Raw genomic sequence first — 24,573 nt, forward strand, 5'->3', positions numbered from 1 at the left:
CATACCTGCTAGTACAGCGCCTATTTCGCTTTATGGAGCACAGCGAGCGTCGTATCATGCGACGTCTCGATCGCATAGACCAGGTGTTTGTATCACAGGGCATTGAGCTACCCCCTCTCCCTGACTCTCTCGCTTCCGATGAGGAGGATCATGAGGCAGAGCCCGAGGAGGAGCATGTTGAGGAGCCGGTTCAGCAGGAGGCACCTCCATAGACGCAGGCTACTCAGGAGACCCATCAGCCTCCCGAGGAGCCAGTGCCCCAGCCTGAGCACCAGCCGGAGCCAGAGGTGACTGTTGACCTTCACCATGAGCCCGATCATTAGCATCAAGGACGATGCTTCATCTTAAGTGTGGGGAGGTTACCGTCATCGCCGTCGGTGGATTTGGTGAACATTTTCGGACGTTATCTCCTAGTTCATCTTATTTTGCTTTATTTTGCACTATTTTGGGATTATTGTACATATTTGCTATTGTGGATACTTTTATTTTGGTTATTGCACACTTTATTATATATATTGTATTTTAGTCTTGTGGTTGTGATTTGGAAAAATGTTTTAAATTGTTGAAAACCTAGTTAAACCCTTTGTGCATAAAAGAATTTGTTTTGATTGGAAAAGAGGGTAAACTAAGGAATTTTAGAATTTCTCAATCACAACATTGTATTTAGGATAAGCTTAGTCAAAATGATAGAATTTCCAAGAAATGTATCTATAGGGCACCACCCCAATTGATTGGAAAATTTTTGATGAACTTGCTTGAATTCATACTTTTGTGGATCATGTTTTTGGGCTAAGAACACAAGCTTGTGAGTTTTAAGCCTATTGATGTGGTTACATCTTATAACCACCTATTTTTTCTTCTTGTGTAAAATTGTTCTCTTCCTAAGATTGTGATCTTTGATTTGTTTAATTCTTTATGTCCAATTATTCCTTATATTCATACATTTATATGATTGAGGCCATCATTTCATGTAGCTCACTTACCCAAATAGCCTGCTTTTTACTCTCTATTGTTAACCAATTTTGAGCCTACGCTTAACCCAATTATTCTTTATTTTAGCACATTACAAGCCTAAAACGGAAAATAATAAAGTCCTTTATTTGGATCTTTGATTGGCTTAGGCTAGTGAGAGTGTTTTATATTCAAGTTTGGGGAGGTTTGGGAACATTGGTTGGGATAAAAGGGTACTTTGTATGTTTATATTTGGGAATTGGGTGCATACTCATGTATTGATTAAATGTATAGACCTTATGCATTGGTGTTCTTGTATGTAGCTTGAAAAAGAAAGATAATAAAAAAAGAAAAGAAAAAGAAGAAAAACAATAAAAAGAGGACAAAATACCCCAAAGTAAAGCCCAATAAGAGTCAATGCATAAGTGTTGTGAAAATCAAAAGAAAATGCTTGAGTATGTGAAAAGTGAAGGATGGATAGTTAGGTTAGTACTTCATTATATAGGTCATTATATAGGTTAGGTGGAAAAGTTTAAGCTCATCAAAGATTCAAATTCTAGTCCACTTATCCATATATGACCCGACCTTAACCCTAACCCCATTACAACCTTATGGAAAAGATCTCATGATATTTGTATGCATGCATTGAATGATTGTTGATTGTTAGATGAAGAACAAATTTTGGAAAGCATGATTAGGGGAGAATTGAGTGAATCAACCCCTAAACACTTGAGTGAAATAGAGCGGATACACATCCGGTGAGGGTACGATTGCTCAATTACATGTATTCACCACTATCATCTATATTCATGCAAGTTTGTAAATATTTTCTTTTGATAGTTCAATACAATTGTGGGTTGGATTGGGTTTCCATTGCTTTAGCCCTATGTTTATGAATGTTTCCTTGGAAGTTGAGTTGTTTTGACCAAACATTTGCATCCAAATAGGTTGTTGCATTTAGATAGTTTAGTTGCATTGAATAAATGTCATACCTTTTGCTTTATTCTTGGCTTAGCATGAGGACATGCTAAGGTTTAAGTATAGGGAGGTTGATAAACCCCGTATGCAGGGTTTATCTTGTGTTGAATTTAGAGCATTTTGATAACCTTTCCTCACATTTATTTAATGAATTAGCATAGTTTTATGATTGTCTCCTTACTTGTGCTTAGATGTGAAAACATGATTTTTAGACCTTTAAATTGATAGTTTTAATCTTCCTTTGATTTTACTAGATGCCTTGATGTGTTTGCTAGTGATTTCAGATTGAAAAGGGGCTAGGAAAGTATCAAAGGAGTGAAAGGAAAGCATACAAAGTGGAGAAATCATGAAAAGCCAAAGATTTGGAAAAGCCCATGGAAGCGCGCGCGCACTGTGCGCCTACGCGCGGATTGCGAAATGCTCCAGGGACGCGTACGCGCACCGTACGCATACGCGCCGAAGGCTGCACGTGATTTTTAAAGGAGAACTCGTGCTTGGCGATTTTGGAGGGTTTCTGGCCCCATTTGGAGCTGAGTTTTTGGTGGAAAAAGGCTAAATAGACCAAGGAATGAAGGGGAAGGCATCATTTTTTCATCATGGAGGATTAAAATCCACATGAGGTATGGTTTTAGTTAGTTTTAGAGAGAGAAGCTCTCACTTCTCTCTAGGCTTAAAATTAGGATTAGGATTAGGTTTAGGTCAATAATCTTAGATCTAGGTTTTAATTCATGCTTTCATCTACTCCTACTCTTCAATTCTTTGTTGTTACATTCATCATTCTTCTATTGTTTGTTATAATTTCTTCTCCTTTGTTTCTAGGCTTTGTTGTAGATCTACTTTTGTTTATTCCATTTTCTTTCAATTCAATTTGAGGTAATTCATAATAATTGTGTTTCTTTTGATTGTTGTTATTAATTCCTTGCAATAATTGTTGTTAGATTCTATTTTTGTTATCAATTTACTATGCTTCCATTTTATGCCTTCCAAGTGTTTGATGAAATGCTTGGTTAGATTTTAGTGTAGATTTTGTTCCTCTTGGCCTAGGTGGAGTAATTAGTGACGCTTGAGTTATCTAATTCCTTTGTTGATTGATAATTAGAAGTTGCTAATTGATTTGGATACCACTAAATCTAGTCTTTCCCTTGGGAGTTGGCTAGGACTTGTGGAATCAAGTTGATTCATCCACTTGACTTTCCTCCATGGTTAAAGGTTAACTAAGTGGTAGCAATAGACAATTGTGGTCACAATTGAGGAGGAAAACTAGGATAGGACTTCTAATTCTCATTCCTTTGCCAAGACCTTTTTAGTTGTTAGTTTACTTTCATTGCCATTTACTTTTCATGTCCCTTATCCGAAACCCCAAAATATACAACTCATAACCAATAACAAGAACACTACCCTGCAATTCCTTTGAGAGACGACCCGAGGTTTGAATACTTCGGTTATTAGGATTATTAGGGGTTTGTACTTGTGACAAACAAATTTTTGTATGAAAGGATTGTTATTGGTTTAGAAACTATACTTCGACGAGATTTCAATTGTGAAATTCTAAATCGTCAAAAATCCAATCATCAAGAGGCTAGAACCCAAAGGCGCAACATTCTCTGATCCGGAAGATTCGACCTTGTCTATGGCGTTTTGAGTAGGATCATTAAGGAGAATGGACTGCAGGAGCTTAACCCTCAATCAGAATGGATCCACACTAACCCTGGGGTTCAGATCTGGAGGAGCATTAGCGACCTCTCAACCGGCGTTGATCACATACATCTTGTCATAGAAGAAATCATTCACAGTTGAAGAAGACGGTAAAACCAGAGTTATCCAAAGAAATTCCTTTGGAACTATGAGCAACTTTCATTCGATGAAAATATTTTAACCGGCCTAAGTCCTTAATACTAATGTCAACATCAAGATCCCTTTTAATAGCTTCGATTTCAAATAGATTATCTCCAGATAAAATAAGATCATCAACATAAACAATAATAATAGCCAAGCTAAGCTTAGTGTGCTTGATGAACAAAGAATGATCATGAGGAGACTTGATAAAACCATGTTGTTGAAGAAAACCACTTAATCTTAAATTCCATTGACGGCTTGCCTGTTTCAAGCCATATAAAGAACGATTCAACTTACAAATAGCACTATTTGGAACATCGAGACCTTGGGGAGGTTTCATATAAACCTCTTCTTGCAACTCACCATGCAAGAATGCTATATTAACGTCTAATTGGTGAAGTTTCCAGCCATGGACAGCAACAAGAGTAAGAATAAGTCGTAAAGTGGTGATTTTTACAACCGGACTGAATGTATCAAAGTAATCATAGCCAACTCATTGACGAAATCCTTGAGCCACTAGACGTGCTTTGTGGCATTCAACACTACCATTTGGATTAAACTTCACTTTAGAAACACACTTGCATCCAATGATGCGCTTTCCAATTAGCAAAGAAGTAATAGACCAAGTCTTATTCTTCTCAAGAGCGAACAATTTTGCATTAATTACATTTCTCCAGCTTTCGTTCCGCACAGCTTGTTCATAAGTCTTTGGCTCAACTGTTATGGTTATTGCTAGGGAAAAGGCTCTATGGACAGGGGACAGCTTCCCATAATCTACCATATGAGATAGACCGTACCGCTTGGAACATGATTGGTTACTAGAGCTTCCTATTCTAAGTAACATACAATGATAATCTTGAAGATAAAAGGGTGGTTTATGTGTACGAGTTGATCGTCTAAGATCCTGATTATGCATGTTATCATTTGAATGAGAATTAGACGATGTACTATTTGGTGGACTAGTAGAAGCTACATGTGAATCAGTGAGTGATGTATGGTCACTAGGATCATGACAAGAATCAGTAGTTGCATGAGATGGATGAAATGCATTTAAGGAATCATAAGTAAAAAGATCAAATCCATTAAAATTAGAATCAGCAATAGGTAGAGAAGAGGCAATTATGGATTTTGTGAGCATGTCATCATGAAAAGATTTATAAGAAAAATAATATTCATAAAAATCCACATTTCGAGATAAAAATAGTTCTCTAATGTGAATATCAAACAGAATATATCCTTTTATGCCAGCTGGGTAGCCAAGAAAAATACTCTTTCTTGCTCGTTTATCAAATTTCTTTCTTCCATGAGTTAACGTTGAAGCAAAATCCAAGCATCCAAACATTTTAAGGTGACTAATGTCCGCATCCTTCCAAATAAGGTAGCATAAGGGGTTTTATTTTTTAAAATTGGAGTTGGAAGTCTATTAATTAAATGAACAGCTAAACCAATAGCAAAATTCCAAAAAGTTTTTGGCAAGGACGATTGAAACATTAATGTTCTTGCAATGTTAAGAATATGTTGGTGTTTTCACTCAACAATACCATTTTGTTGAGGTGTCTCAACACATGATGTTTGATGCACTATATCCTGTGAATTATAAAAAAAATCAAGTTTAAACTCAGGACCATTGTCAGTTCGAATAATCTTTACTTGAGAATTAAAATGTGTTTTCACATAGGCAACGAAATTCTGGACCAAACTGCTAGCTTCTGACTTTAATTTCATGAAATAAATCCATACAAATCTGATTTTATCATCTAATAGAGTTAAAAAATATTTATAACCTTGTAGAGAAATAACTGACATTGGCCCCTAGATATCGATATGTATTAAATCAAAACTGTTTAAACTTGTTGTTTCACTAAGGGTATATGGTAACCGTTTCTGCTTGCCATAATGGCAAAAATCACATGGTTTAGAGCAAGTAGATACAAGAAACTACACACAAGGATATATTTGTTTGATAATATCAAATTTGCTTTGGGTACATGACCCAATCTAAAATGCCATAAATTCTTAATAGAAAAATTTGAAGTTTGTGTAACCAAATTTGCTGTCCTAATATTAGAAGAAAGTAAAATCTTGTCACTATGACTTTGCATGTCTAGAATCCTAGTACTCCTATTATATGTTGTATGTTCCATGTTGTCCTTATGTGCTAACTCTAATGCAGGAAAATCTAGCATATATAATCCATGCTTTGCTCTAGCTGTGCCAATCATCTTCAAAGAGGTCTGATTCTGTATCTCACAAAGTTTATCAGTAAAAACACATTTGCAATGCAGGCCTTTTGTAAGTTTGAAAATAGATAAAAGATTGAAGTTAAAACTTGGTATGTACAGTACATCCGTGAGATAGAATGTAGCTGAAAATACCACAGTTCCACTCATAGTTGCAGTTATGTGTGTTCCATCTGGTAATTTTACTAGAATTGGTCTAATATTTCTAAAGTTTGTAAAAAAAATGCAATGAGTGTGATACATGATCAGTAGCTCCTGTATCAAGCATCCAAAAATTTGAGAAAAAACTTTTTACTAACAAAAATTGTGCAATATGAGAGCTCATACAAAGTTTATAAGTCTCTAAAGGTATACCTCCACTCCCTGCATTTGATTGACTGACATCTCTCACATTTGCTCCTTGAAAAAACTGTGCACACTCCTGCGGAAGAAAGGTAAGTAGTGCATCTCTCAAACTCTGATTGAATTGGGATTGACCCTCAGCTTTCTTGTCCTGCTTGACATTGTGGGTGTTGCTCTCTTCAATTCCATCAGCAATATGATTAGCCATAACTCCGTTGCTAGTCTGTCGTGGCCATTTCTGCCTTTGTAGATGAGGTAGAAATCCATATTTGTGGTAACAAGTATCCACAAGATGCCCTGCCTGGTGACAATAAGAACAGGTCTTAGGTGCTGAATTCCTTCCACCTATACTTTCACGAGTTCCTCGTCCTCTTTCCCTAGAAACACTGCTTAGATTATTGTTGAAATTATGAACTGAATTGTCCAAAGTTGGGTGTAGGAAGTAAACACTTGCTGGATCTGCAAGTAAATTGGTACTCGATTGTGGCTGCAAACTCAATAGTTGGCTTATAATGCGAGCTAGATTTCTTAGCTGAAAGCTCTCATGTGAGCCGTCCCTCAACAATAGGTCAGAAGGAGTGTTGGCTATTGATGCTAATTCAATGCTTTATTTGTATCCAAAAACTTCACCTCTTTCACGATTCTCCACGCTCACTGCACCATGCTAAAATCATGATCTAGATCTGATTTTATTGAAGAAAATAAGATTGAAGTGGAAGAAAAAGACTCAGAGAAAGTGAATTTGCTATATGATCAAATACAAAACCTAAAATTGAAAGAAAAACCACAGAATACATGAGAGTACATATTGTTATCCACTATTTATAGCTATTAGAAAATTAACCTTACTAAAACCTAACTCAATATGGCAAATAAATTAACTATAGTTATGAGGTAATTATGATGCGCATAAACTTGTTATGCTACGAATTAGGAAATTGCACAATCGGCAAAATTCCTTCCGGCAAGTGCACCGGTTATCGTCAAGTAAAAACTCACAATAGAGTGAGGTCGAATCCCACAAGGATTGGTTGAGTGAGCAATTCGGATTAGAAGTATGTTCTAGTTGAGCGGAATCAAGATTTAGATGAGAATTGCGGAATGTAAAATTGCATGAATTAAAGAGCGAGAAGCTAAATTGCTGAAATTAAAAGGGATGGGGTGATTGCATGAATTTAATTGCAGAATGTAAAGAGAAAGTGGTAGATCAGAAATGGGGAATTCATTGGGTGTTAGGAGATATTGAGATCTCCGAATCAAAACATTTTTATTCCTTCCTCAACCAATGCATTCATTGAGTTTTGCTTGGCAATCTTATATGATTGGATCCCAATCCCTTGGCTCACCAATTCTCTCTAAAAACGAACAAATTCCCAATCCCTTGGTTTAAATGTTCATAAGAAGAGATGATGCTCGATCACTGATTATACCACACAGTTTCATGAACCACAATTTGGTAGGATTACATGTCACAATATCTGTCCAAACCCCAATCCAATTCACTGTGAGAAAGCTTCTCTAGCATGAATCCTCCATTCCTTTCCCAAGGTTCCGAAGGATTCCAATTATGGGTAGTTTCTTTCCCAAGACAACTACCCAATGGAATTAGATCGAGAAGCTTTCTAACAAAATTCAAGAGAAAAGATTGAAGAAGAAGATAAAACTATTATTGATTCATTGAATTACAATAGAGCTCCCTAACCCAATGAAAGGGGTTTAGTGAGTCATAGCTCTGAATTCAATTACAAAACTAAAAGAAAATGATCCAAAATTCTCTCCCGATCCTCCTAACTAACTTAAATTCTATCCTATTTATACACTTTCTAAATTGAGCTTCTGTTGTGTTTCTTGGGCTTTGAGGCCTTTCCCTGATTTCCTTTTGCTTTGGGTTTATGGTCCATAATCCTGATGAGGCTGTGATCCAATTCTGTAACATTCATTGAGCAAACTTAGTGATAAACAAGTAATGACACAAGACTCAACAAATTAAAGCTCCAGACTCATCAATTCTTCAGGCCCAATCCCATAAACCATGATATTCAATTGGGTTTCATACCATAATACGTTTAAGTTAATGTTTGTGCTCAAATGCTAACTTAAACTTCAATATATTTGGCCCAGAAACCTTTTCAAAAGGTGGCGTTTAAGTTGAAGTTTAAGTTTCAGTTTAAGGTTAAACTGAAACTTAAACGTGGAAATGGAAGAAAGCAACCCAGGAGTGTGAAATGTCGAACACGTTTAAGCTTCAGTTCAAGGTTGAACTGAAGCTTAAACGTGGAAATGAAGAAAGCAACCCTGGAGGAGCAATTGGGTCGAACACGTTTAAGCTTCAGTTTAAGGTTAAACTGAAGCTTAAAGGTGGAAATGAAGAAAGCAACCCTGGAGGAGGAAGATAGTCGAACACGTTTAAGCTTCAGTTTAAGTTTAAACTGAAGCTTAAACGTGGAAATGAAGAAAGCAACCCTGGAGGGGAGAAATAGTCGAACACGTTTAAGCTCCAGTTTAAGGTTAAACTGGAGCTTAAACGTGGAAATGCTCCTGGTGCCTTTCTTACTTCTGGCGTTTAACCTCCAGTTTAAGGTTAAACTGGAGCTTAAACGTGGAAATGCTCCCTTGGTGAAATTCTCATTCTGGCGTTTAACTTCCAGTTTAAGGTTAAACTGGAGGTTAAACGCCAGTTCCAGCATTTCCTAGCCTTCATGATTCTGGCGTTTAAGCTCCAGTTTAGGCTTAAACTGGAACTTAAACGCCATTTCCAGCATTGTATGGCTTGGTAGTTTAAGTTCCAGTTTAAGCTTAAACTGGAACTTAAACTCCACATGTGATATTCAAGCTTCCTTTATTGATTTTGTTGCTTCCTTGCCTAGCCTCTTCTTCCCTGAAATCATCCAAACAATTGCATCAAAGTCTTGCAAAATTTCATGAGAAATCTTCCATTCATAGCATTCAAGTAATATAACTAAAAACTCATGGAATTTGCATCAAAATCATACTGTTTGGATGGTTCATTGCTTTGTTATTCATTTAACCATTCTTGGTTACTTTAAGCTCAAGAAAATGCATAAAACAACTAAAACTAACAGAAAAATGCTAGTGAAACTAGCCTAAGATGCCTTGGCATCACAACACCAAACTTAATACTTGCTTGTCCCTAAGCAAGTCCTGAGTTATTTGAGAAGAAAGTATGAAACAGAAAGCAATTACATTGGCTATATTAGCAAGCATTTGAAGTTCATCAGAAGGGTTTTATGCAGAAAGTTGCAGCATCACTTTTTCATTCTTATCAGGTAAGATTGTCACTTTTTCATTGCATCCATCAAACACTGCTATGGCCTCTTGTTATTCTTATGTCCTTGGCACTTTTCTCTTCTTTGCTTCTCTTTTCTTTTTCTTAGAGCTCCTTTGCTCCTTGTTTGCTTAGTGTCATGTGTTGCACAAGCCTTTGGCATTTTCTTTTTCTTATCAATGCACTACACATATCCACTCCAGGCATTTTAGTTCACATTTCTTCTTGAGACATTGGTGCCCAGCACCTCTTTGTGTGACTAAATGTTTTGTATTTAGGTTGCTCTTGATAATGGACTTTTGGTTGATAATCCCGGGTTAGTTAACCCAAGTTACCAAGTGTTGAAACACTCCTCAGAACCTATTCATCCAAGCATATCCTTAATACATAAACACCACAGGCATTTGTATCAGAAGTTCAAACCATTGGTGCCTAGCTTATTTTCTCAATTTTTTTTTTTGCTTTTTGGTTGCCCTTTTTCAGTGGCTTTTTCTTCTTCTTTTTCTTTCTTTTTCATGGCCAAAGACATTTATTCATCAAGATCCATAAACAGTATTCAAACTTCTACACAAAAAATGATAATTATACACTCAATTTCCAGTGATCTGACTAAACAATCAAGCATGCATACCACCACTTAATTCTACTTGATTTGTCACTAATTGAGCCAAGTTACTTTTGTTCAAACTTTTCTTTTATTTTTGGAAACAGAACAAGCATGGCAAGCATTTGTTTAAGAAGGTGAAGTTATATCCAAACATCTAGGCATTCACTTTATTCAAAGCAATAAACAGACAAACATACTAGTAACTTCACATTCCAGAAAGATTCAACAATTACAGTTTAAACCAGAACAAGCATGCTTTTGTTTGCCCTTTTTAAAGAATTGTCAAGGAACAACACCACCTTGTGAAATTTCTTGTTTTCTCTTTGTTGCCAGGAAACAATTTGATTTCTCCTTCTTCTCCTAGTTGTTGCTTCATGTTCTTTCTAAGATCCTTGTTTCCTTTCCTGCAAAGAGTGATGAAGTTGCTTGCTTCTCAAGCACTTGAGTGGTTAGCTCAACTATGTATGGGCAAGTGTCTGAGTCTTAAGTTGGTGTGTGAACACCAAACTTAGTCTCCTACTTACTTCTCTGTTCTTTGAATCCTTGAGTTCTCCTTGGAATGAAGTTGCTGCTAAGGATTTTAAGCATTTCTGTGATTGCTTAGAATGGTTGTTCCTTTCATATAATTCAAAGGTTGTTGTGTTCAGTTGATCTTTATGGTGGAACACCAAACTTAGATTCACACATTCCCCTTTGAATTATTGATCCACGAATTCATTGTTTGGTGTGAAACACCAAACTTAATTCTTTGCAATGCACAGAAACTGCTTCACCCTTTTTATTGAAACAAATAAAAGAAACAGCAAAGGGGTATTACCTCAGGTTGGGTTGCCTCCCAACAAGCGCTTCTTTAACGTCATTAGCTTGACGGTTGTCTTCCTCAGTTGAGGTGATATTTAACCTTGTCCTTCTCCTCCACATCTCCCAAGTAATGTTTGAGTCTTTGACCGTTCACAGTGAAGGTTCGTTGTGACTTTTCTTCCATGATTTCTACTTGTCCATATTGGGAGACCTTGGTGACAAGGAATGGTCCAGACCACCTTGATTTTAGCTTCCCTGGAAATAGCTTCAGCCTAGAATTGTAGAGCAATACTTTTTGTCCTTCTTCAAATTTCCTTGGGGCTATGTTGCTGTCATGCTTCTTCTTTGCTCTTTCTTTGTAAATTTTGGCATTCTCATAAGCTTCAGCTCTGAATTCTTCCAACTCTTGAATTTGCAACATCCTTCTTTCTCCAGCAGCTTTGCTGTCCAAGTTCAAGATTTTCAAGGCCCAGAATGCCTTGTGCTCCAACTCCAGTGGCAAATGGCAAGCTTTTCCATATACTAGTTGGTAAGGGGACATTCCAATTGGTGTTTTGAAAGCTGTCCTATATGCCCAAAGAGCATCATCTAGCTTAATCGACCAGTCTTTCCTTGAAATTCCCACAGTCTTTTCCAGGATTCTTTTGAGTTCTCTATTAGATATTTCGGCTTGCCCACTTGTCTGTGGATGGTATGGTGTGGCTACCTTGTGTTTGACTCCATATTTTAGAAGCAATGCCTCTAATGGTTTGTTGCAGAAGTGGCTTCCTCCATCACTGATGATTGCTCTTGGAACCCCAAAACGGCAAAAAATGTGTTTTCTGAGGAAGTTCATGACTACCTTATTATCATTGGTTGGAGTTGCTATTGCTTCAACCCATTTGGAGACATAGTCTACTGCTACAAGAATGTAATTATTTGAATATGAGGTGGGAAAGGGTCCCATGAAATCTATCCCCCATACATCAAACATTCAAGTTCCAGAATGAATTGTTGTGGCATTTCATTTCTTCTTGGCAGGTTCCCCGCTTTCTGGCATTCATGGCAGTGCTTCACTAGTTCCTTTGCATCTTTGAAGATAGTGGGCCAATAAAAACCACACTGCAACACCTTAGCTGCTGTTCTTTCTCCTGCAAAATGTCCTCCATAAGTGGAGCCATGGCAGTCCCATAAGACTTCCCTTCCTTCTTCCTCTGATATGCATCTTCTGAGTATGCCATCCGAACATTTTTTGAACAAGTATGGTTCGTCCCAGATGAAGTATTTGGCATCATTTACCAATTTCTTCCTTTGATGCTTGTTAAATTCCAACGGCAAACTCCCAGTGGCCTTGAAGTTTGCTATGTCTGCAAACCAGGGTGCTTTGTGAATTACCATGAGTTGTTCATCAGGAAAGCACTCATTTATATGTGTGCTTTGTGCGCTTCCTTCTTCACATGGTATCCTTGATAAATGGTCTGCCACCTTGTTCTCTACACCCTTCTTGTCTTTGATTTCAATGTCAAATTCCTGCAACAAAAGAACCCATCTAATAAGTCTTGGTTTGGATTCTTGTTTAGCAAGTAAGTATTTTAAAGCTGAATGATCAGTGAAGACAATGACTTTAGATCCAATGAGATAGGATCTAAATTTGTCAAATGCAAAGACTATTGCCAAGAGTTCTTTTTCAGTGGTTGTGTAATTCCTTTGGTTATCATTCAAGACTTTACTGGAATAATAAATCACATGTACCAAATTGTCTTTTCTTTGTCCTAACACTGCCCCAATAGCAAGGTCTGATGCATCACACATCAGTTCAAAAGGTAAGTTCCAATCAGGTGGGGCAATGATAGGTGCAGAGGAAAGTTTTTGCTTCAAAAGTTCATAGGCTAGCATGCAATTTTTATCAAATACAAAGGGTGTATCAGAGACAAGCAAGTTACTCAAAGGTTTGGCTATTTTAGAAAAGTCTCTAATAAACCTTCTGTAAAAACCAGCGTGTCCCAAAAAACTCCTAACTGCCTTGACATTACTTGGTGGAGGTAATTTTTCGATGAGTTCCACCTTAGCTCTGTCCACCTCAATGCCTCTATTAGAGATTTTGTGGCCAAGGACTATTCCTTCTGTGACCATGAAATGACACTTTTCCCAGTTTAATACTAGGTTGGTCTCTTGGCACCTCTTAAGCACCAAGGCAAGGTGGTGTAGGCAGCTAGGAAAAGAATCTCCAAACACAGAAAAATCATCCATGAAGACCTCAATAAATTTTTCAATCATGTCCGAAAAGATGGACAGCATGCATCTTTGGAAAGTGGCAGGTGCAGTGCACAATCCAAAGGGCATGCGTCTATAAGCAAAAACTCCATATGGACAAACAAATGATGTTTTCTCTTGATCTCTCGGATCAACTACTATCTGATTATAGCCTGAGTATCCATCCAGAAAGCAATAGTAAGCATGTCCTGCAAGCCTTTCAAGCATCTGATCCATGAATGGGAGTGGGAAATGATCTTTTCTGGTGGCTTCATTGAGCTTCCTGTAGTCTATGCACATCCTCCACCCAGTGACAGTTCTTGTGGGTATGAGTTCGTTCCTCTCATTTGGCACCACAGTTATGCCACCTTTCTTGGGAACTACATGGATGGGACTAACCCATGGGCTATCAGAAATGGGGTAGATTACCCCTGCCTGCCATAACTTCATGACCTCCTTTTGTACCACTTCTTTCATGACGGGATTCAATCTTCTCTGAGCTTGGATGGAGGGTCTAGCATCCTCTTCTAACAAGATTTTATGCATGCATATGGATGAACTTATCCCCTTCAAATCAGCTAAGGTCCATCCAATGGCATCTTGATGAGTTTGTAGCACCTTGATCAATTCTTCTTCCTGTTCTTGACTCAGGGCAGAGCTAATGATAACAGGATGACTCTCATCACTACCCAAGTATGCATACTTGAGATTAGGGGGCAATGCTTTGAGCTCAGGTTTTGGTGCTTCCTTCTCTTCTTTCACTCTCTCTGGCATGCTTGGCATGGTTGTTTCAGCAGCCTTGATGTCACTAACTTCTATGTCCTTGGTGAACTCCTCCTCTGCCACTTCCTTTGTTGTTTCCTCAAAGGTTTCTTGTACTGCAATGTCCACTACATCCACCCTCATGCATTCCCTTAGTGATTCTGATGGATAGCTCATTGCCTTGAATACGTTAAACACCAATTTCTCATCATGTAGTCTAAGAGTGAGTTCACCCTTTTGTACATCTATGATGGCTCCAGCAGTAGCCAGGAAGGGTCTTCCCAGAATTATTGAAGCTTTGGCTTCTTCCTCCATATCTAACACCACAAAATCAGCAGGAAATATAAAATCTCCCACTTTCACCAACAAATCCTCAACTATCCCATGAGGGAATTTAAAAGTTCGATCTGCCAATTGGAGGGCCATTCTTGTTGGTTTGGCTTCCTCAATCTTCATTCTTCTCATCATTGTTAGAGACATCAAATTGATACTGGCCCCTAAGTCACACAAGGCCTTTTCCACCATGACTTCTCCTATGATGCAGGGGATTTGGAAACTGCCTGGATCCTTCAATTTCAGAGGCAATTTGTGTTGAATGATGGCACTGCATTCTTCAGTCAACAACACAGTTTCCTCATTTCTCCAGCTTCTCTTCTTGGTCATTAATTCCTTTAAGAATTTTGCATAGAGTGGCATTTGCTCTATTGCCTCAGCAAACGGAATGTTGATTTGAAGCTTCTTGAAAATCTCCAAGAACCTGGAGAATTGGCCATCCTTTTCACTTTTCATCAAACGTTGAGGATATGGTGCTTTAGGTGTATAAGGCTTCAAGACCTCTTTTTCTTTTTCTTTTGTTGCAGACGGTGTAAAAGATTGTCCTTGTTCCTTGTCCCTCACATTTTCCTTTGCTTCATCCTCTGTGGTTTCCTTTGAGATCTCCTTTAGATTCTTTCCACTTCTGAGGGTTATGGCCTTACATTCTTCCCTTGCAATAGCCTTGGCAACATGAGAAACGCTTGGCCCAGGGGTTTGCTTAGACAAATACACAATTTGATTTTCTAGCTTCTGGATGGCAGCTCCTTGGTTTTGCAGGTTAGAATTTACTTCTTCCTTAAAGGCTTTCAATTCGGTTATGTCTTGACTCATGGTTGCAAGCATTCCTTCTATCCTGTTTAATTGATCTTGAAATTGTTGGTTCGGATTAGGTTGGGTAGGTTGATTATTTTGGCCATGATATGATGGTTGGGAGTAAGTGTTTTGTGTGGCTTGGTATGATCTTTGGTTGGAGTTTTGGTATGTGGAATTGTTATGTTGGTTGTGGTTGTAAGGTTTGTGGTTTTGTGGTTGGGTTTGTTGGTTCCCCTACCCAAAGTTTGGGTGGTTTTTCCATCCTGGGTTGTAAGTGTTGGAATGTGGATCATATGATTGCCTTTGTTGATTTCCCACATAGTTGGCCTCTTCCCAATCACCTCCTTCAGTGCTTACTTCCTCTTGATCTTGTGTGTGTATTGCGGCCACTTGCTTTGTTTCTAATTTCCTGGTGAGCTCTGCTAGTTGCTTGGCAAACACCTTGTTTTGGGCTAAAATTGTATCAACATGGTTCAGCTCCATGACTCCCTTAGTGTTGTGTCTCTCTGAAACATAGTAGTACTCATTCTCAGCCACTGTCTCGATCACTTCAATGGCTTCTTCCACAGTCATTTTCCTGTTCAATGAACCTCCTGATGAATGGTCTACAGCCTTCCTTGATTCATAAGAAAGTCCATCATAGAAAATATGCAATTGCACCCAGTCATGGAACATGTCTGGTGGGCATTTCCTTGTCAAATCCTTGAATCTCTCCCATGCCTCGTAGAGAGTTTCACCATCTTGTTGTCTAAATGTCTGAACCTCAGATCGAAGCCTATTGACCTTTTGTGGGGGGTAGAAACGTGCCAGAAACTTGCTTTCCACCTCATCCCAGGTTGTTAGGCTCTCCCTTGGGAATGATTCCAGCCACTTAGCTGCCTTGTCCCTAAGTGAAAATGGGAACAAGAGCAGTTTATAGGTATCTTCCTGGACTCCATTGGACTTCACAGTGTCGCAAATTCTCAGGAATTTTGTGAGATGTTGGTTTGGATCTTCATTAGCACTCCCACCAAATGAACAATGATTCTCCACAAGTGATATTAGCTGTGGTTTGAGTTCAAAATTGTTGGCCTGAATGGGTGGTTTCTGAATGCTGCTACCACAATTCCCAGAGGTTGGGTTTATGTATGAACTAAGAACCCTCCTCTCGGGAATGGCATTGTTTCCATCAGCTCTCTCATGGTTGTGAACTTCTCTATCCATGTTGAGATCTAGAGCTTCCTCAAAATTGTCCTCAGATTCTCCTTCAGATTCCTCTTCTCTCAGTACTCTCTTCCCTCTTGCTTCCCTTCTAAGTCTATGAAGGGTCCTCTCTGGTTCGGTATATGGAGGAGTTGATGTCTCTCCTCTCCTACCTGTCATACAAGAACACAGCACAGGCAACAAACAAGTGAAATACTCTTGGTTAATGGAAGAGTATGGTTAGAGTAGTTGAGGAATTAATTCAAATAGTTAGTGAGTCAGTGAGTTAGTTGCTTGAATTTAAAGGCATAAAGAAAGAAAGCATGTAACAGAGTGCAGAAATTAAAAATTCAACAAGTAACTTGAACTGAATTAACAAAGCAAGAAAAATGCTCAATCTAGTTAACTTCCAATTTGAGAATTGTCAATCGAAAACCAATCCCCGGCAACGGCGCCATAAACTTGATGCGCATAAACTTGTTATGCTACGAATTAGGAAATTGCACAATCGGCAAAATTCCTTCCGGCAAGTGCACCGGTTATCGTCAAGTAAAAACTCACAATAGAGTGAGGTCGAATCCCACAAGGATTGGTTGAGTGAGCAATTTGGATTAGAAGTATGTTCTAGTTGAGCGGAATCAAGATTTAGATGAGAATTGCGGAATGTAAAATTGCATGAATTAAAGAGCGAGAAGCTAAATTGCTGAAATTAAAAGGGATGGGGTGATTGCATGAATTTAATTGCAGAATGTAAAGAGAAAGTGGTAGATCAGAAATGGGGAATTCATTGGGTGTTAGGAGATATTGAGATCTCCGAATCAAAACATTTTTATTCCTTCCTCAACCAATGCATTCATTGAGTTTTGCTTGGCAATCTTATATGATTGGATCCCAATCCCTTGGCTCACCAATTCTCTCTAAAAACGAACAAATTCCCAATCCCTTGGTTTAAATGTTCATAAGAAGAGATGATGCTCGATCACTGATTATACCACACAGTTTCATGAACCACAATTTGGTAGGATTACATGTCACAATATCCATCCAAACCCCAATCCAATTCACTGTGAGAAAGCTTCTCTAGCATGAATCCTCCATTCATTTCCCAAGGTTCCGAAGGATTCCAATTATGGGTAGTTTCTTTCCCAAGACAACTACCCAATGGAATTAGATCGAGAAGCTTTCTAACAAAATTCAAGAGAAAAGATTGAAGAAGAAGATAAAACTATTATTGATTCATTGAATTACAATAGAGCTCCCTAACCCAATGAAAGGGGTTTAGTGAGTCATAGCTCTGAATTCAATTACAAAACTAAAAGAAAATGATCCAAAATTCTCTCCCGATCCTCCTAACTAACTTAAATTCTATCCTATTTATACACTTTCTAAATTGAGCTTCTGTTGTGTTTCTTGGGCTTTGAGGCCTTTCCCTGATTTCCTTTTGCTTTGGGTTTATGGTCCATAATCCTGATGAGGCTGTGATCCAATTCTGTAACATTCATTGAGCAAACTTAGTGATAAAAAAGTAATGACACAAGACTCAAAAAATTAAAGCTCCAGACTCATCAATTCTTCAGGCCCAATCCCATAAACCATGATATTCAATTGGGTTTCATACCATAATACGTTTAAGTTAATGTTTGTGCTCAAATGCTAACTTAAACTTCAATATATTTGGCCCAGAAACCTCTTTCAAAAGGTGGCGTTTAAGTTGAAGTTTAAGTTTCAGTTTAAGGTTAAACTGAAACTTAAACGTGGAAATGGAAGAAAGCAACCCAGGAGTGTGAAATGTCGAACACGTTTAAGCTTCAGTTCAAGGTTGAACTGAAGCTTAAACGTGGAAATGAAGAAAGCAACCCTGGAGGAGCAATTGGGTCGAACACGTTTAAGCTTCAGTTTAAGGTTAAACTGAAGCTTAAAGGTGGAAATGAAGAAAGCAACCCTGGAGGAGGAAGATAGTCGAACACGTTTAAGCTTCAGTTTAAGTTTAAACTGAAGCTTAAACGTGGAAATGAAGAAAGCAACCCTGGAGGGGAGAAATAGTCGAACACGTTTAAGCTCCAGTTTAAGGTTAAACTGGAGCTTAAACGTGGAAATGCTCCTGGTGCCTTTCTTACTTCTGGCGTTTAACCTCCAGTTTAAGGTTAAACTGGAGCTTAAACGTGGAAATGCTCCCTTGGTGAAATTCTCATTCTGGCGTTTAACTTCCAGTTTAAGGTTAAACTGGAGGTTAAACGCCAGTTCCAGCATTTCCTAGCCTTCATGATTCTGGCGTTTAAGCTCCAGTTTAGGCTTAAACTGGAACTTAAACGCCATTTCCAGCATTGTATGGCTTGGTAGTTTAAGTTCCAGTTTAAGCTTAAACTGGAACTTAAACTCCACATGTGATATTCAAGCTTCCTTTATTGATTTTGTTGCTTCCTTGCCTAGCCTCTTCTTCCCTGAAATCATCCAAACAATTGCATCAAAGTCTTGCAAAATTTCATGAGAAATCTTCCATTCATAGCATTCAAGTAATATAACTAAAAACTCATGGAATTTGCATCAAAATCATACTGTTTGGATGGTTCATTGCTTTGTTATTCATTTAACCATTCTTGGTTACTTTAAGCTCAAGAAAATGCATAAAACAACTAAAACTAACAGAAAAATGCTAGTGAAACTAGCCTAAGATGCCTTGGCATCAAATTACTATTGCTAGGTTTAACCTCTAACCAAAACAAACTTTTCTATCATTCTAACTAAAGTTACAAAAATGAATACTATCAAAAAATTATTCAATCATAATCAGTTATAACTTACTTTTGTGAGCCATTAGATACCAACTTAATATCATCTCCAACACAATGAATGAGCTTGCTCGCCATCGGCTACTCCTCTCCTCTGCCCTCCTCCCTGCGAACCCCTCACGCTTCTCACTTTCCTTATTTTCTCATTCTTCCTTCTCCGCATCTGTAGCTTTTGGGTTTTCTACTTTCCACTGCATAACGTCCTCTCTCTCTCTGTTTCCTGTCATTGTCCTCCTCTCTTACTCTCTACCTCAATCTATTCTTCTCTCACTCTCAAACGCTTAATTGCTCATCTTTAAAAAATCAAACAATATGAAGTGAACTATTTGAAGTTATATTCTTGATTCATTTTGTTGTTGGCTATAACAAATAATTTTGGTGGTGGAGATGACAACGTTGTTATGAAATTGAGGGGTGGGGTGGGATAGTGGTGTGATGAGGTGAGGTGTTAGTGACTGCTGCGTGGTGGTGGCAAAGAGTTGAAATTTGAAAATTTGAGATTAAATTAAGTTAAGAGGGATAATTTAAAAATTTTTTGAGACTTTTTGGTAATTTTTTTAAGGTTTAGCTAATTTTATGAATCAAAATCTACTTTTTACAAGTATAAAATCAATTTTATTTTATCATATATAGGTAGATGATTTGTCAGCATTCTTTTTGTTTATATTCCAAAGAAAATTATAAACAATTGCACATCTAAAGTCTAAAAATAGTATATCTAAAATCTTAAGATTATATAATATATATTTTTAAAATTAAAACATTATATATCCAAAAGTAGATTTTAACGTTTTCAAATTTATAATTTACATTTTAGAAGTTTATTTTTTAGAATTTAAATAAATATTTTTGTTCATACTTCTAAGCATATTTTTGTTATAATCCTAACAAAGTTGATTGTTCAAGTGGTCGAAAACATTGTCCACTGAGCAAACCAACTACAGCACACGAAACGTTATAAGCTACATAACATAAGCTTTTATTTTATTGATCATAATTACACAACTTATACAAACGTAAAAAGCATTCAAGTATTCAACCCCTCCTCAGCTTCACATATTAGACACACCAAAGTGTCTATCAAAGCCATTATTAACTATATATCCCAGAAACCCACCAAATACAACACAACACAACACTATAAAATTTATATCTGGTATAAATAAATCCTTCCAATATGTATTATAAAGAAAATTTATTTATTTTTAAGTATTTTCTCCATGGCCAATACGAAATCATAGACCTTCTTGTCATCAGGGAGCGTGTTGGATACAGCCTTTCTTTGAAAGCTTCTTTTGACCCATGCCATTAGTTTAGGACACTCTGCTTCCATTTTGAAGTTTCCATAAGTCTCAAAGGTATAAAACCAACAAGAAAATGGGATTAGACCAATGTCAAGGAACCCAAATGAGTCACCCCCATAAAATATTTTGTCTCCCAATGCATCCTCAAGTTGCTTGAAAATAGAGATTAACTCCTTTTTCCCTGCCTCATGTTCTTCCCCTTCTGAAAGCCACATTTTCTTCCAAGTTTCATATATCTGCATTCAACATTGATATTGAATAAAGATATACATCTTCTTCGTTTCATTTTATCTGTGCTTATTACTTTTAAGTAGGTTATTGGACTAATGCTTTCTGAGACAAAGAGATTGACTTATAAATTTATCAAAAACACGACTAGTCAGATTAAAAATCTAAATTCCGAATTAAGTACTGCTTAAATAATAATAATAATAATAATAATAATAATAATAATAATAATAATAATAATAATAATAATAATAATAATAAACCAAATTTATCCCTAATGAATTTAAGATTAGAAACTAGGTTTCCAACAAAAAATTTTTCTATCAGTCTTCAAGAATTATTTCCGTATCTAGATTAGTCCCTTCATTATTTTAAAGGGAGCCTAATTTGTTTTAGAGTATATTTTTGAATCCTAATTATTTTACAATAAAATTTATTCATGACTTATTTTTTTAACACGCATATCCAAAATTTGATTGAAAGCCACAGAGAGACCAATTTATTTGATGAGAGTGATTTTCGAGAACACCAAAAAAATAATAATTTGTCCAAGATAAAAATATCTAATCTAAAACTTTTTGGAAAACCAATTAGGTTTTTATTAAAAAATATGAAAAGTACCTAAAATTCCTTAGCATATTAAGAGTGATGATTTATTTTGCTTTGAGTAGGTGAGAAAAGCTCATTATTTAAGTATCTTAATTTAGCTTCGCTAACTCATGTAGCAGCTAGCAAGTGGTATGTAACACAATAGCACAATACAGTTACTATCATACTTCAAACGAGCATAATTTGAGACTAACTCTTTTCATAAGTCAATTCTTAATAAAGCTCATCGCAATCCCACCCTGTTAAGTGAGAGAGTCAAGAACCATATACACTCAATGTAATGTTAAAATAAAGCATAGATAAAAACATAGAACTTCAAATTATGCATTATACCCACCAAATTTGAAGAGAAAAAAACAATAGAAACCACATCCCAAGAAGGTAACAATAAAAGTACCTTTTTGTCGCTAAAATCAACCTAGAATCTGGCTTGAGCTCTATCATAAGGATCAGAAGGCATGAAAGGAGATTGATCATTCCAAACTTCATCAATGTACTGAACTATAATTGAAGATTCACATATTGGTCTACCATTATGGATGAGAACTGGGATCTTCTTGTGAATTGGATTCATCTCAAGAAGCAAAGGGCTCTTGTTCTTGAGATCCTGTTCCTTGTAGTCATATTTGACTCCCTTTTCAGCCAAAGCAATTCTGACCCTCATACCAAACATGCTGACCCATGTATCTAACAGAACAACCTCGTCTGCCATTGTTGCTGCTGCAAAGGATAATCTACCAAAAACTCAACACAACATTGAGAAGTGACTAGCTAGGAGCCTAGGACTCTTTATGGTTCTAACTTCCGAGGATATGCACCAGTAATAAATTTTAAAAGGAGAATGCTAAAGCCAAGATATTTTAGGAGGAAAAAATTAGGAATTGGTTAATATTGATTTGAATATAAGATAAATATAAAAAAATGTTATTACTCGATATTTCTCATTTAAAAATATCAATATATTAGTCTGAATTTTATATAAAATATTTTTAAATTTTTTATTTTAACTTTTAAGGTTTTAACAAAAGAAAATATAAAGAATAAAATATAAAATAATAAGTATGTAATACGTTGTCCAAGGTTAATGTATAAATAGAAATTTTATTTAAAGAGATAACAACAATAATAATAATATCTGGTGACTTTTGATATTGATGATCATGTGTGGATTGCATGTTAAGTTTAGTCTCCATCAAGAGGATATTGAATAGCAAATGAATAATGACTTGAGCTAATTAGATGTTTACTCTAATTAAAATTTATGTTGTTAATCTTCGTGATTAATTATTTAAATAATAAAATTAAAATTAAACGAGTCTAATTAAATTATAAAAGTTTGTTTAAACGTCAGAAATATTTTATATTTATAATAATTTATATATATAAAAGTCATATTCTTAAAAAATATAAAACATATAATACACCATTTTTAATAAAAAATTAGTTATTTTAAAAAAAAAAACATAAATATTTATAAATGAATAATCCAACAACATTAAATTGAATAAATTCTGATATTATATATGTACTTCAATTATCCATTCACTTCTACCAAAATTCTTTGCAGATAACGTCATTATTTCAAACAGACTAGAAAGTTGAAATGATATAATTTATTGTAAACCAAATGAAACACTCCAGGCCAAATACCATACATGAGCACACATTTTGCTCCTCATGACCTCATTATATAACATTTTCATAAAAGATGACAATCGTTTAGTGTGTTTTATCTCTTGCCTTTCATTGTTGTCTTTTGCTCATTTTATTTCGTTGTTATTTTTTTTTCCCTGCATCCACAACTAGAAAATTGTTTAATACAGACAGATTTAGTCTTTATTATAGACGGATTTTTAGTTACCGACGGATTTTATCCTTCTGTAAAAGTCTCGTCGAAAATTATTTACTGATAGATTTTTTCAGTCGGTAATTTACCGACAGATTTTTACCAGTTACTAACAGATTTTTCCTCGATAAATTCTCCCCTCCATTTCTCTGGAACGTCAAACTTTCCGACGGATTTTTCGTCGGTAATTAGAGATAGATTTTTCGATGGATTTTTCATCGGTAATTAGAGACAGATTTTTCGACGGATTTTTCGTCGGTAATTAGCAACAGATTTTTCGACAGATTTTTCATCGATAATTGGAGCCTTAAAAAACCATTCCAAACTCTGAATACAGATAGAAAATTCTTCTGTAAATTAGTCAACATGGTAAAATAGAATTTTTTTTAGATTTTTCCATTGCAAAATAAACTTGTTTTCATATAAAATAAATATAAATTTAATAAATACAATTTTTTTACCTAATTTGTATTCAAATATTAATAATATTACAAAAAATAAACAAATTCATTGTATTATCAAACTAAAAGAAAAGTACTATAAACAAGCAAGTCAATATAATTCAAAACATAAACAGTGTATTGATACATCAACTATAATAATAAGTAACAACCATACATCAAAGTGTGTTGATACATCAACTATAATTTGAAACATAAACTCAATGTATTGTTCAACTATACTAAGTTTTGCAAATAACAAGACCATATAAAAAATTCCTCATATGTTTGAATTTTCAGGACTAACATCTACTAAAACATCAAGTCATTATCTTCGTCTCATTACATCTCTGTTTATAGCTTCTATTTTTGTTTTGACACCATGTGCAATCTTTCCAACTTCATTAATATCCTTCTCCATCCTCTTCTTAATTGCTGAAAATGATGTTGCATTTCCGTCAGTGATCATAGAGCATTAAGTTTCAGTCACTCATAATGTCCTAATGGAAAAGGCAATATATTTAAAAATTATTGATTTGATGCAATATGAACCATGAATATTTACATAGCTAATATTGATGCCAAAAAAATCTCACACATTATGACCCAATTCGACTTTGATGCAATATACCTTTCATAGTAGATGCTTTTGTAACATCTTTTAATTCTTCCTTAGCTTCCTGCAACATTTCCATTTAGTAACAGTTGTAGATGAAACCTAGCTAACAACAAATGATGGCGATAATAGGTACCTTTAGCTTTTGAAGTAGCTCAGAGAGCTTATCGATTTGTTTGTCGATCTCATGGATCTAATAACACAATAAATAATATTAGTACCTTCAAATTATTCAACTGAAATATTGAACAAATAGTTTGAACAAAACGAATATTATATAAATGGAAAAACTAACCAATTTCATTACACTCTTAAACTAACACTGGCTTCATACTATTACAAAAGAGAATCAAACAAAATATTCATGATAGGAAGAGGGAAAAAACTGCAAAGGCA

The 24,573-nt window shown here is 36.0% G+C and overlaps 1 non-coding gene and 1 pseudogene across 1 annotated transcript; one reads left to right on the forward strand and one right to left on the reverse strand.

Annotated features, from left to right (window-relative positions):
* Positions 1 to 15,836: 15,836 nt before the first annotated feature.
* On the forward strand, positions 15,837 to 15,940 carry LOC112774664 (small nucleolar RNA R71). Its single transcript, XR_003189137.1, has one exon. It is a non-coding gene; the product is annotated as a small nucleolar RNA R71 (small nucleolar RNA).
* Positions 15,941 to 20,089: 4,149 nt separating this feature from the next.
* Positions 20,090 to 22,122, reverse strand: LOC112773251 (glutathione S-transferase 3-like; annotated as a pseudogene).
* Between the last annotated feature and the right edge of the window lie 2,451 nt (positions 22,123 to 24,573).

This window comes from Arachis hypogaea, chromosome 18, assembly GCF_003086295.3.
Source record: "Arachis hypogaea cultivar Tifrunner chromosome 18, arahy.Tifrunner.gnm2.J5K5, whole genome shotgun sequence".
Classification (NCBI taxonomy): domain Eukaryota; kingdom Viridiplantae; phylum Streptophyta; class Magnoliopsida; order Fabales; family Fabaceae; genus Arachis; species Arachis hypogaea.